General features: G+C 37.8%; 1 pseudogene; it reads right to left on the bottom strand.

Moving 5' to 3' along the window:
• Window positions 1-9474: 9474 nt before the first annotated feature.
• On the bottom strand, window positions 9475-10107 carry LOC126487891 (ATP synthase subunit O, mitochondrial-like; annotated as a pseudogene).
• Window positions 10108-15801: the final 5694 nt, after the last annotated feature.

Here is a 15801-nt window from a genome sequence, read left to right as displayed (position 1 = left end):
AACTGTTTCAAATAAATGGCCTTTAAGTATCACAATGTATTTCATTCCCAAATTTTTCTAGGCAACCAGTGTGGTAATTCTGATACAGTACATACTTCTCTTAACTTCTTAAACAAAGAAATAAAACTATACTTGCTTCTTGATAACTCAGACTACTGATATGTCTGTAACTTGATGCTAAGAACTTTATTCCACTGAAACATACTGACGTACAAAAGGTCTCACTCAACACGGAGCCATCTTTGGGAATACGGGATTGATCTGTTGTATCACTTCTGCTTTATTATTTTTATCTCTTTTATTGTCATCAAAACAGCAGCTGTGCAGTACCTATCACAGACACGGTCATCTTCCTCGTCTCTTCCAATTTATTGCTTTCTGATATCCTTTGCAGAAATCTAAATATTGTCTTTTTCTCATGCGACTACAGATGAAATAGGGATGAATAAATTCTTTGTGGAGAGACAGCCCTGTGAGCAGAGTGGAAACGGTAAGACGAGCATTTTATGACACGTGTTCTTCTGCCTATTTGTTTTCTATGGATAGATCATGTTCCAAAGAAGGGAGTTACCAGGAGAGCTAAAATTTCAGAGAGCTAAAATACAGTCTTTATCAGTAAGGGGATTCTCCAAAGACAAAGACCTTAGAAAAGAAAGGCAGGGAGAAGAAATGTTATTATAATGTAATTTCTTCCAGGAAAAAAAAAGCACATTCTCACTTGTGTTTGTCATTCTCTATTTAACAGAGCTGGGTTTCCTGGTATTGATTATGAATATTTATAACCAAAGCTGATATAACCATTGGTATTCAAACAATGCTTAAATACTGTCTGAATATGCTTTCCATTGTGATAAGGACCAGAAACAAAAGTAACTTCGGGGAGGAATGGATTTATTTCATTTTGCACTTTATGGTCTGTTTTCAGAACAAGTCAAAAGAGTGAGACATGGTGACCACTGTCTGGGGGAACGATGAGAGAGGCTCCAGGACAAATGCAGAGACTTTACCTTGGGTGCATTTATTCCCTGGATTGCTCTTGGATGTGATTGTGTATTCCCTGTGTTAAACATTTACATTCGATTTATAAGACACGTTTATTCTTGAAGGATGTCAGAACATAACTATAGAACCCAATTTGGTCAGTGTACCCTGCATCTGAATATAGCCTCTGCCTTGTTTTCGTGCTTCCCAGATAAAAGCTGCAGTATATACTAGGCAACTGTTTTAAACTTGGTCTGTCCTGAGAAAGTTCTGAGACAGAGCTACTCTGTCAATATTTATAATGTATTTCCTGGCATTTATTTACATGTTTTTCTGATAATGTATTTCTGATCCTATTTTCTGAATTTAAATAATCTTCCTTGGATCGTTGCTTTCCTTGTTACATCCGTGCATAAAAGTACACTGAAACCGAAGTACAGTTGTCTGCAGCATTGGACTGTAGTCTGCCCCATTCTTTCAGGTACACAGATTCCAGGTTTCACAGGCACACATCTACATAGTTCAGGGAAAGCCCACAGTCTGTCACCAGGGAAAGCCAAAGCAGTAACTCAAGGCAGGAACTGAAGCAGAGACTATGGAAGAACAAGACTAACTGTCTAGCTTCTGATGACTTGCTCAGTTTACTTTCTCACTCCTGACCAGGGATGGCACCACCCTCAGTTTCTAAAGCCTCCCACATCTATCTTTAATCAGAAAAATGCCTCCACCAATGTGCCTACAGGCCAATCTGATGGAGGCATTTTTTAAATTGAGGTTGCTTCTCCCAGGTGACTCTAATTTGTGTCAGTGGACAAAATAGCAGCACAAATACTTTTGAAGATGCATAAAATAGTCACAGTTTCTACTTTAATTGTTGAACAGTAATATACAACACTAGCCTCATGTTTGATGCATAATGTTATCTATACATTGCATATCTATTGCATGATCTTATCATGAGAAACATTGGGGCCCTATTCCTCATACTGGGATGCCTTTCCCAGCTTTAACACAGGGGGAGGTGCTTAGTCTTACTAAAACTTGATATGCCATGTTCTTTCTCAATATTCTTGATGATATACCCTTTTCTGAGTAGAAAGAAAGGAGGAGTGGATGAGGGTGGGAGGCAGAGGTGGAAAGACAGTGACTGGGAGGAGAGAAGGGAGGGAAAATTACAGTTGGGATATTAGATAGATATATAAATGATAGATAGATAGATAGATAGATAGATAGATAGATAGATAGATAAAAACAAAATTGCTACTCCAATGCAGTTGCTTACATAATAGATGCCTTTGAGGTCTAATAGAGATATCTGCAAATTTTCTACTTCTGTTCATAGTCATTCTTGCAGCATATCTATATACACGAGTTAGTTTGACTTCCCATTTACAGGATTAAGTCACTGGTTCTCTAGGTACTTTCAAAGACAAATAGCTTAAATTGAGCAGAAGATTCTATGCAATCATATGCAGACATATTTTAAGCTGTGTATTATGGGTCTCCTTGTGGCAATAATTAATCACTCATTTCTAAGAATGTGGTCTACTAAGAAGACCATTCCATACTGGCTTACTAATTCACAAAGTCCTGACATCTGACAACTATAATTAGGAAAGGGTAGGATTTCTAAATCTGACATATTATTATCTTGACAATTAACATAGCTTTTAATTCTAATGTGTGAGTGATTTTGAATATGTTCTAAAAGAAAAAGTTCTGGAGAGACTATAAAATGCAGATTCCTTGAATGTAGTGTCTCTGAACTGAATCTCATTGAAGCTTACTGGTTATTAACTTTGACTAGAATTGAAAAGGTAACGGAGATAAAGCATGCTCGTTGTTTAGAAGGTCAGCTTCTACTGCTAGGGCTGTATGAATTCAACTTGGGTTTAACTAGGCTTTGGCTGGAACTTGGTCAAAGTGTACATGGGTTCCTACCATTCATTGAGCCTTCACTGGGTTTCTAAAACATGATACAGATCATCCTGGCTTCTTACAAATCAGGTATAAATAAGAAACATGCTCATTACACCCTAAGGATTTATCAACCACTTCTATTTAAAAGTGTGATTATGGTTAATTTTTAAATGTTAACTTGACACTACCTAGAACTACCTGGAAAGAGAGTTTCAGTGTGGGCTGATCTTGATTAGGTTGTCCTTTGGCCTTGTATATAGGAGCTTATCTTGACTGAGGTGAGAGGACCCTCCCTGATAGTTTGTTGCACAGTTTCATGTCCTGAGCCCAGAACTGTGTAACAGTGAAGAAAACTAGGTAAGTATCAGTAGAAGCAAGGAGGCAACTGAGAAACAGCCATGTTCTCTCTGTTCTAGACTAGGCCATGACCCCTTTGGGAGATCACATACCAGATATTCTGCATATCAGATATATACATTATGATTCATAACAGTAGCACAATTACAGTTATGAGATACCAACTATCACTACAACTTGAGGAACTGTATTAAAGGATCCCAGCATTAGGAAGTTTGAAAACCTGACTTAGAATATTATATGAGTAGCTGTTTTGAGTTTCTGATACAGTTTTCTCTCACTGATGGTCTGTAACTTGGAATTGTAAGCAATATAAGCCCCCTCCTCCCTTATTTTTCTTTTTGTAAGGTATTTTTATCAAAACAGAAATAAAATGAGAAAAATAAGAACCATTATTTTCTTGAAGACATATAAAACTACTAAAATAATATATATTAAAAAATCATTAAAAATAATGAGGAAGGGTGAATACTAGGAGTAAAAGGCTTCAGTGAGGAGTGGGATCAAGAAGATGGCTCTGAGGATCAGTGGTGCAGATGGAGAACCAAAAACAAACAACAACAACAAAAAAACTAAGTATGTGTGAATGGTTCAGCAGCTAAAATGTTTACCATGCAAGCAAGAGGTCCAGAGTTGGGATCTCTAGAAGCCATATAAATGTTGTCTGAGCATGGTAGCCTGCATGGAATCCCATTTTCTGAAATCCAAGACATGAGATCCCTAGGGTCAAATGATTCCTTGGACAGCACATGTTGACAAGCTCTAGGCTTGATTGAGAGGCCCCACCTTAAAGATAAAGACGGAAGAACAATGAAGGAAGAGTTCCAATATCAGCTTCAGACCTTCACAAGTGTGAGACCAGAAATGTGCACTCACCATTGTGTGCATTTGTACTTACACATATGCAAACATACATATACAACACACACACCCCACATAAATAAATAAACATAAAATTTAAACATGTAATTAATTATGCAATATTGACTCTGAGATGCAAGTTTAAGGCACTCTTCTTTACCAGAGTGCCTATTAAAACTTACCCTGGTTCCTTGAACTCACAATCACTCATTTCATTACCAATATAAGCCTTCAAGTTATTACATTGGTGAAAACTGTTGAGTGATACTGATAAATAATGTAGCAATACAATATTAAACTTTGTATACAGTAAAATGTTTCATGCAAGAGAACATCATGTTGAACCCCATTAACTTACAAACATCAGAATTTACTTTCTGAATATTGATGTTTGGGTGAAGCTGGACATGCATGGGAACATGAGGCAGGGTGGTTTTAGCCCATTCTCTGTCCAGAACTGTCTCTGAGGTTGTTTCACTCAATGCCAATATGTTTTGACTAAGGGTTGCATATTAGGGCTAATTACGCATATTTAAGCATATCAAGAGCTTTCAGATTGAACAGGAGTTATTTTAGTGATTTAAAGAAACCCCACTGTGAGAAGATACAGCTCTTTCCTCCCGTCTTAAACAGGATCTTATTAAATCCTCTTAGCTAAAGTCCTGAGGAAACTGTATGTGAGCAATATAATAAGAACATTTTGCTACCATTTCACTAGGAGATTAATAGGTTCTCTGTGGGTGCTCCAGTCTCCAAATGCATTGTATTTTTATACAGAAAAGGGATCATAGTCATTGTTTTTCTCTTTAAGGATAAAGCAGGCAGAAAATGGGGCAAGAATTGACACATACTGTTTAATACTGTCTAAATGGAACAATTCCTTAGAGAAGCAACTGATCATGGTTGAAATGTACTGTTGAAATTTTTCTCTATAGGAGGAGCAAACTCCTGGCCATTAAGACCCATTCCCCCTAACTTCATAAACATGCTGATACATTGACAACTGGCATGCTAAAAATCAGATCCTACACATCTATCACACATTCTGGCAGCCTTATTCCACTGGGTTTACACCGCACCTCCCTCCTATAACCTGGACACGTTCTCTCCCTAGTCCACACTGTTTTCCTCTGATTACCATTGCACGGCTTCCTGTCAGCTTCCTGCCTGGCCTGAATAAACTCTGCTGTATTTCCAATGACAGCTCAAGTTATTCCTCTGAAGTATTCATAATATAATCTATTTTTTTTCTTTTGAATTTTCAAAAATTAATGAATTCCCTATCTTCAGTCCTGACTAAAAGCTGGAAACAAAATAGTAATGCGTGCAAAAGTTTTCTATCTCAAAACAGTCATCGATGAAGAAAATAGGCAGCTTGAAGCACACAACTCCACACAGGCTAAAAAATCTCTAGAAACATACAGCTTTGAAATATTCATCTTAAGAACGTTCAGTGTGTTCTGAGAAAAGCACATGACTTAGAAAATATTTTAGCCATTCTCGCCCTCATGTGAAGTGCTGCACGCAAATTAATATACAGTAAAATCAAGGAATCCCTCAAGGTCAGATTTCTTTAAGCTTTACAGCACTCTAGATATAACTAGATAATTTTCTCTAAAGAAAAGAAACGCACTTTCAATAAATAATTGTTTCCAGGAACAATAATAGCTCTGTTCTAGGAAAAACCAAATCACTATCATATTTGAGTTCCAGAAATCCAAGGAAACTGTGTTCCCACCACTTTAGTCACTGTGTAAAGCTATGAGTGAGAAGTAGTATAACCACTGTCTCTATACCTACTATAGGAAAACTGTTAGCACTCCATCGTCTAAGATACAATGACATCAGGTCAAGAAAGGAATATTTATTATTGCCAATAGAAACTCAGAAGGGGGAAACTTTCTTTCTCTGAGTTTATAGGAGAAATCAAGTTAGCAAAATTAATTTCAAAATTATAATCAAATAATTGCCATTTAAAAAGAAATAAATGTAATAAGTTAATAGTTCTAGTATATCTTTATGTTGGCAATTGTCTTTGTTTCATTCACTGTGGCTGTGATAAAATGCCCTGATCAAAGAAACTTTAAGTAAGAAAGGCATTGATCAGCTTACATTCCAGGTTACAGTCTTTTACTGTAGAAAATTTAGACATGAACTTGAAGAAGTTGGTCACATCTGCATTTAAGAGCAGAGAGAAAGTAAACACATACATACTTACTGCTCAGCATTTACACACTCCAGGACCCAAACCCAGGGAATGGTGCCACCAACAGTGGACTAACAATATCAAGAAAATCACCAAAGCTATACTCAGAATAGTCAGTGGTTATTGAGACTCTCTTCCCATATGATCTATGCTCTGTCAAACGGACAATTAAAAGTAGACATCAATGCACCAAAATAATAGGCTTGATCTTAGCATCTTCATATGTGTGACTCATTATCCCTTTTCCTCATTGGCTCCCTTCTCTCACTGCCTTTCCATACCCCTTCCCTTTTACAGCTGCTCCCCTTCCTGCCGCCCAGTCAGTTCACATTGCTATTCTTATTACATGTATTTTTTAACTCTTATTCCTAATATTTAATTTTATAGTTCTTGAACAGAGCTGTGCTGTGATTTGTTAAAATATATTTTAATATAGAGTTTAAGCATGAATTAAGAGAAAGAGAGGTGCTGTATGGATGAGCTTCTCAAAGAATGGTTCCATGTTATTGAGACAGTGGTGGCTATATATAGGATATCAGATGTCTTTGTAATGCCATTGTTAGATAATTTTCTTTTGTGCATGTGTGTATATTTTAGTGTGTGCAGGTATCCTTGTGTGTGCAGGTGCCTTCCTGTGTGCAACCATGCTTATGAAGTCCAAGACAGAATCTCAGTTGTCACCCCTCGGGCATCCTGTTCTCAACTGACTAAATTTTTTTTCTCTCATAATATCATACATATATGTAATTCATTCTAATTACTCCTAGCTTCCACTCTATCTTATGTCCTTTCCACTCCTGACAACACCCTCCTCCTCTCAAGACTTTTCCCCATTCGTTTTTTTTTCTTTGTTTTATGACTCACTGTATTTAACCAGAGGTGTATGTGTGACCATGAATTTTTGGATCCCAATGGGCCTACCAGTGGATAAAAACCTAGAAAGCAATTACTTCCTGTCTCCCAAAATCCATTCGCAACCAATGTATCCCTCTCCCCAACCCATGCTTGACTTTTGATAGACCCAGTCTTTTGCAGACCCAGTGTAGTCAACAGAAGTTCTTGTGAGATCATGGTTGAATGAGTATGCCCTGCCCAGAAAACAGCATTTCATGCCCTTTTCCTTACCTCCCAGCCTTCCTGTTCTTTCTACAGCACCTTCTTCAAGATTACCTCAGGCAAATGAGGTAGATATTTTAGGATATTTTAGTCTTGTGTTAGGACTGAGCACTCAACTCGTTCCTATTTGCAGTGCCTTTAACAACCATGCCATTTATTAAAGAGAGAAACTCCTCTGCCTAAGGCTGAGTAACACTTGTCTGTGTATATTAACATAGATAATTTGAAGGCACCATAATGTGGCTGTCCTTCTGTATATGTGTTGCTTTACTGGTTGAAGAATAAAGCTGTTTTGGTCAATGACTTAGCAGAGTAAAGTCAGGTGAGAAATCCAAACAGAGATGTATAGAGAGAGTAGGGGGATTCAAAGAGATGCCATGTAGCTACCAAAGGAGAAAGATGCCCAGAACCTTTCCAGTAAGCCACAGCCTCGTGAAGATTCGCAGACTAATAGAAATGGGTTACTTTAAGATATAAGAGCTAGCTATAAATATGCCTAAGCCATTGGCCAAGCAGTGTTGTAATTCATATACTTTCTACATGATTATTTGGGTCTGGGCAACTGGCAAATGAATGAGCAGTTTCTGCTTACAGAACCATATTAATATATTTAAACAGAAGCAGTAAGATCCCTTCCCTCAGGGTCAGTGCCCTATCTAGTCAGAAGCTGTTATGCGGGATGAGATTTACTTATGAAGTTCATGCTGGGAAACAAGTCCCATTCAATCATAAAGTGATTGGTTAACCCCATAGAATTATACTACTATGGTCCTAGTACACACATCTTGCCTAGTGGGTTGGTACTGTAGTTCATCAATGTGATAATATGAATGCAATTGATTCCCATAAAGCTTATAGGGAGTGGTACTATTAGACGTATGACTTGGTTGGAGTAGGTATGGCCTAGATGGAGGAAGTACGTCACTGTAGGGGTGTACTTTAATGATATGCAAAGTCCTTCTGTATATGTGTTGCTTTTATTGGTTAATGAATAAAGAAGCTGTTTTGGGCCTGTGATTGGGCAGAAGAAAGCTAGGAGGGGAAGACTGGACTGAATGCTGGAAGAAAGAAGGCAGAGTCAAGGAGAAGCCATGGAGTCACTAGAGGGGAAAGATGTTAGCTGTCAGCTGGAACCATGCAGGTAGGCCATGAGCCTTATGGTAAAATATATTTAATAGAAATGGGTTAACCAAAGATAAAAAGAGCTAGCTAGCAATTCATTTATGTGATTGGCCAAGCAGTGATCTAAATAATATAGTTTCTGTGTGGTTATTTTGTGGTCTGGGTGGCCGGGAACAAACAAGCAACCCCCTAATATACTTTAAGATCTCGTATATACTCAGTGTATCTCCCTGTGTCACAGCTGGCTTCCTGTTGCCTGCCAGATGTAGGACTCTCAACTACTTCTCCAACACCACATCTGCCTGTATATACTATACTCTGAGCTACCATGCTCCCCACCCTAATAATAATGGACTGAACTTCTGAACTATAAGCCACCCCAATTAAATGTTTTCCTTATAAGAGTTGCCCTAGCCATGGTGTCTATTCACAGCAATATAAATCCAAGCCAAAACAATCATATTTATAGCTAGTTGGTGAAGGCTGATGACTTTTCTCCCCCAGCAGCTTGCATAGCAACATCCGGCACTATGAAAGCTAGGTGGCAAAGAGGAAGTTCCAGATTAGGTCCGGCTTGATTTCTCTACAACTTGCAACCAAAGTGCAAAAAACAATAGAGTTTTTTTTTTCTATCATCTAGTTGTGGTAGCCAACTAGTAAAAATGGAAAAAGGCAGTTTGCTTGTAGGGGTGCTCTGGATACTCCTTGACCAACAACTAATATGGAGGTACCCCCAACTGGCACTGAGGCTTCCATTGAATAACACATAGCTTACAAAAGTAGCTTTATCCAGCAAAATCATATATCTCCCTTATAACTTATTTTTACATTTTATTTATTTATTTATGTCTGTTTAGGAAACACTTTATTGTTGCTCCAAGTATAGAAATTTTCAAAGATGATGGAGCTTTTCAGAGCATCTCCTCCAGGACATGGCTGAGCTTCTGAATCTCAGTCTTTGCAGGCATTTCAACGTATTTCTCCCCAATTCAAACAACCATGCTATCCACAATTGACGGGTTGATCTTTACCTTCCATTTTGATACTTAGCTTTGACTCATGAGATTCTTCAGAGCTGTCTTTAAATGAGAGAGAACAGCTTTATCTACAGAAGATGCTGTGGTCACCATGCAAGACACATTTTTATGGTAAATACTCATAGTGGTGGGAAATGCAGAGATGACTCCCTGGGTGTTGCTTAGGTAACCGTTTTGAACAAGTAAATTCATCATGTTGGCGACCAGTAGAGGAAACCTTTCTTTCCTTATGATGCCCTTCAGACTTTTTTATTTTTTGGTAGAGCACTTAATGCAGGGATTCAGAACAGCAGGAAATACCTTGGAATCCTTTAGGAGTTGTCCCAGCAGCAGCAACTCCTTTTCCATTTAATCTAGCTTATCCTGTTTAGAGCAGCAGAATAAAGGGCGACCTTCTATGCCATATATCCAAGCAGGGGGCCTCACTAGCTTGGCAAAGGGCCTGACCACAGATGTACTGAAGCTCCACACCTGTTCGGACAGACTGGACACTGCTGGGGTGGCCATCTATTCCTAAATTATATTTTAAATTGACTGACAAATAGTAGCTTTTCACATATCTATCTTCTTCACTTCCTAATTTTTAATTTCACAATATTAAAAGATTACAACATGATCATTAGTCTACAGCGGTGATAAATAATAATAATAACTATGAGGTCTAGTAGATAAGTTTAACAAAATCAAAATGTCTGTTCACCATTTACCACTGATGTAAATGTAAGCACTGCAGCTCAGGTGGAAAAGGATCCAGATTTTTCAGATTTGTAACCTTACCCAGAATGCTTACAGATCTTAAGGTAAGATTTATACTTTAGCAAACATTTCAGAGAGTTAGAACGAAACCAAAAGCGCATAAAATGAATAGCAGTAGTCCTCATTGGGAATAGTCTGCCCTTTTATTTTGTTCTGCTCCCCTTAATCTGCCATATAGCAGGTGGCTCGTCTGGCATGGTACAGAGTTTTGTAGAAAACATTTTAAACAAACATGCTTGGGTCTAGAGGAGGGGGAACCATACCCCCAACTCCAGATCCAGCTTTTAATCGAAACATAAAACAATAGTCTAATGCCGTTCATACACCTCAATCCCTGTAAAACTAAATCCAGTCATCTAAGAACAAAGAAGGCATAAAGACAGGAAAATGTTGAGCCCTAGACACAGACTGGAAACTGCAGGAAGGAGATGAGAGACACACCAGCCAGGGAGAAGTGTGTGTCAGGTATGTGTAAGCTGCAGCTGGCCTACTCCTTTGTTTTCTCCCGTCCTAGTAGATCGTTCTTATTTTCTTCTATTTTTTTTGAGACAAGTGTTTTTGTTTTGTAAAATAAACTTCAACTGAAATAATTAAGTTTTTGAATGCATTTCGTTTTACTTTCTCTTTTGTCTGTGTCAATGGTGTGCATGCATATGTGTATATGTGCTTGCATGTGCATAGGCACGCATGTCTGCGGTTACACATATATGTATATGCACCCTCATGTGGATTCCAAAGTGTGTTTATGGATTGCTTTCCACCTTCTATATAGAATAATGGTCTCTCCATTGAATCCAGAACTATCTAGTTCAACTACTATAACTAGCTCGGGAAGCCCATGGTTTGAACTATGGAGTGCTAAGATTACAGGTGAGATAGCATTCCCAACCAGCATTAATGTGAGTATGGGGACTTAGGGGACTTACACTCGGGTCTTCGGGCTCAGGCAGCAAGTTCTTTATCCACTGAGATATTTACCTAGCCACTATCACATATTTCTTATAGAGACTAAAATCTATACTTGCCAAACGAAAATAATTACACCTCAGTCTGCATGTTGAACTGTCTTAAATTCTTAACTTGAATAAAAACTCCAAGTGGTTACACCTAGTGGCAGAAGTGAAGGGGCCGGGGGGGGGGGGTAGCCTATGTTCCAACCAGAACTTCTAGTACCCTGCCACTCACCACATTCTACCCTTGTCTACATTGGATTGCTTGAGGCAGGTTCTGGAAGTGGAGCAGGACTCCCAGATGAGACGCTGAGATATCGATTAATTCAATCCTGTCAGCATTTCTGGCTGTAGGGAAGGCAGTCACACCGCATGTTCTTTACTCAAAAGCCTACTACCCTGGGTCTGTAAAGAGGACATTCTCTTATACAAGATGAACAAGATATCCTGGAGCTGTTCCAACACACTCCCTGCTCAAAGAGAGCAAGAACATGGACCTAGTGAGGAATACAAAGGTATCTGGTACCTGCAGATTTTATGATGTAATTGGGTCACACCAATGGCCTGCTCAGGTTCTGTTATGCATGTAACTTGACCAGGGATTATGATGTGGTTGATTCATGAAGGAGCTGGCATTCACAGCTCTCAGTAGATACTGCAGCTACTGAACTAGAACGATCTCTTTTGTCCTATCTTTTTCCAGAATTCTTTTAATGATTCCCAAATTATTTGAGATAATAGATAAAACTTAAAAGCATCAGTTAAAGAGGCAGAGAGAATAAAATGGAGAGACAGGAGCACAGTATAAAGTTATGATAAGCAGAAGTCTGAGATGCTATCTAGTTATAAATGATTTAAAGTGAAAATAGCAAAATTGTTTTAGATTAGCTGTAGGGCATCAATAGTCAATTTAAAAGGGTAAAGTTTCGAGTGTATTAACATTTGACAGAATCATTTGGTTTAATTTATAATGATTTTCATAAATAAAAATCAAAGGCTGCTAACAATTTTATGGTGTCCTGATTGCCATTTACTCTGAATTGACCGTTATAACGGTTTGTACATTACCTTTAGGCAACTTCTTTAGATCATCAATAATGCTATAAAAGTATAATTTTCGGTTTATTAGTATTTGCATGTAATTATAAAGACTAATTTCTATACAATGTTAAAATATTATTTAAATGTGTATTTGATGCCTCCCTGACTTTACCGATTAAAATAACTGATCAGTTATAGATTTTTTTAATGATACATTCCATCTGTTTAATGCAGTAGAGAGATTTCAAATTCATGTCTTTGGTCTCGATTTCCCTGCGAGGTAACCAATTTAAGTGAAATAAAGCGATTTTTAATGGAATAGACTGTTCAAATGACCCTATTTCCTGAAGAGGGCATTTTCATGAATATTTATTTAATCTCTTTTACTTTTCTCAGGTTTTATTTTAAATTATGTTCACCAGTATAACCTCAGTAGTTGAAAAATCTATTTTTTTCATGAAGGTACTGAATAATAAACACATACCTGTTGCCTAAGTTTCTAAAAGGTCCTATAACTTGCTGGTAAAATATTCATCTTCTGCCATCTAACCACAAATAACAGATACTCCTTCTCTTTTCCTTTAAATATTTAAAGAAAAATTTTAAAATCCACACACATAGAAATGATATTACAACAGTTGCAACTACAGAACTTTAATCCATCAGAAATACAAATTACTGATAAGCATGAAAAATGAAGTGAAGAACAAACACATACACAGAACTTGAAACTTTGTCTCTCTAAAATACATGACTATCACCAGTATACATAAAAAAACTTGAAGACAGACCATCACACATTTTTATTAACTTGTCCAAAACTAACTCACATAAAGGTTTTCCTTTCTTAATATTTTAGCTAAAGCAATTATAACATTTTTTTCTTAATTTGTATCTTGAATTACTAAAAACAGTCAAGAAACATATTTGGCCTGTGATATATAATTTTCATGAAATATTACCGTTATTTAAACTAATTGGAAAGGGGAAAATGCAGTTTCTAAGACATATTCTGTTCTGATGTTTCTGAGTCATAACAAAAAAAATTCTACGGAAAATCCCTGCACCACGAACTCAAGCTTAGAAGCATAACATATCATATCATATCTCCCTCATATGTGCTGCTAAAACCAGCTTTTGAGCTAGCAGGCTTTGTGAAATGTCTGGGGTTAACCACATGTTTTAATGCTGGGACCACAACACACTTTAAACAAACTGAAAAAAAACTTGTTCAGTGCCATTGCATGGTTTGAGGCCTGTTGAGTTACTTACGTTTTCTATTCCTCATTTTCTCCGCTTAAGAGACAAAATGAAGTGACCAACTCATAAGATGTGGCACCACAGACATGGGAAATGGCCTAGGCAATTAGCTCTCTCTTTCCCTCTTCCATCATTTTCCCCTCCATCTGGATTCCAAGGCTCTCAGAAGTATTGCCTGCTTGCACTTTGTCATTACATTAAATAATCCATCTGCCACTTTTAAACTTCAGAGTTAAAAACACTCAAACCCATATCTTTGAGACATCATTTAGTATCTGTGTGAGACTGAAACGTGCTCAATTTCCTCGAAAATGATAATGTCTTTAAAAATGGTAATGTCTATCCCATGGAGCTGTGGTTAAAATTGATTTAGGTAATACAGGTAAAAATGGTGGGGTAATCAAGACCAGAAACATACTTGGAATGGTAATTCTAAATTCAAAGGTGAATGTCTTCTACTGTCTCACTAGACTATTCAACAGAATAAACAAAAACAAAACAAGAAAAACAAAATGTAAATGACCACTCTGACTGGTTACTGAACTTGTACAATGCTTTCTCCAGGAAACCAGAAGTTTCTTCTTTCTAGATGGCAACTCCAGTTCCAACTAAAGAGCTGCATAGAGACTGATCCAATTCAGTTCAAACCCTAAAATCAGACTGGTTACTCCCTCTTCCTCTCTCAATTAACCTTGATTTGTTTTTGCTCAGTGTTGTCATAAAAAAGCCATTAAGTCCAGTTCATGTTAGAATTTTCTATCACTCTCAAAAGAAGGAGAACACAGTGAAAGCTGAGCTTATTTTGTTCGTAGAAATAAATTCCTAAAATAACTGAGTTATCGCATCACGGGGAAAGTCCTAAGACTTTTAGTCAACTGTCAGTTCAATATAGTCTTACTTTGAGAAACATCTACAAATGATACTAATAACAGCAGCATCAATGATAATACAATCATATCTGTAGATGCCTAAGATAAATCGAGTAAGCAAGCATTTTCATACTGAAGCACAGTAGCCACTCTTGTGACCCATTATCTTTCAGTAACAGCAGTCAAATTTTACAAGATCAGTTAATTATAAGAGTAGTCTTCAACATCTGCGAGAAAGTAGATGACTAGGGTGCAGCTTGTACAAGCTGAGGGTTTACAAACTAGAGTAACTTCCTCATCGATTCTTTAGGTACAGAAGTTTTCAAATTTTAAACACAATGCTAACCATCAACCATAATGTGAACCATCACAGGGCTATTTTAAACAAAGAAGAAAGTGGTAAATGATACAAAGCATCATGTGCTGGGAAAGAATTCCAAAACTGAGTAAAAGTCAGTCAAGGGGACTGACTTCATAGACAACACATAGGCAGTTTGGGACATACTAAGTTTGAAGACCTGGTGAACAGGCAAGATCTGACACAGAGTAGTTCCATCAATCCCTGTCTCAAGTATTTTCCTCTTCCACTTCAGAAACTTTTTGACTGTTGTTTAGGGTCAAGTATAGTATAAGACCTGGGGCACAAAGGCTTATGATTCAAACTTCTCTGGTCTGTTCTGTTTTTACAGCTAACTATCCTAATGAGGCCTCCTTCTCCTTTAAACTTGACTGGACTATAAGCCTAAGAAGACATTCTTCTTCATATCTTGTACTTCTCCCTCTCCTCTACCCTCTACCACCTTCCCTCCATTCCTGCGCCTGCTGCAGCCTCCTCCTGCTTCTCTTCCTCCTCTCTCCCCTGCTCCTCTTCTTTCTACTGCTTCTCTTGCTCTTCCTCTTCCTTATCCTCACACCCAAGACTCTAAGCACTGTGAACAAGTCCTCCCTCTCTAGCCACACCCCCAGCTCTTCCTTACATGATGTTTGACTGTCTCTAAGTCTACAATTTGCTCTAGTGCCTGTATGATTTGTCCTCTTCTTTTTTTTATTTATTATTTTTGTTGAAAAAAATTTCTGCCTCCTCCCCGCCTCCCATTTCCCTCCCCCTCCTCCCACTCCTCTCCCCCTCTCCCCACTCCTTCTTATAGAATATTTTCCTATGGTTTTCTACATCCCAAATAATAAAGTCCGAATAATTCACTCTGTCCCATGACACTTTATTCTCTGTGTACCTCTACAGAATCCTTGGTCATTCAAGACTTTGTCTGAAGGTACAAGACACATACTTGTACCTTCAAATACAACGTAGTTTTCATCAAACTAGC

This window comes from Alexandromys fortis, unplaced genomic scaffold (assembly GCF_014885135.2).
Source record: "Alexandromys fortis isolate MF-2015 unplaced genomic scaffold, M_Fortis_MF-2015_v1.1 scaffold_176, whole genome shotgun sequence".
In the NCBI taxonomy this organism is placed as follows: domain Eukaryota; kingdom Metazoa; phylum Chordata; class Mammalia; order Rodentia; family Cricetidae; genus Alexandromys; species Alexandromys fortis.
Note: the sequence above shows the minus strand (reverse complement) of the source record. Positions and strands in the feature narration are given on the sequence as shown.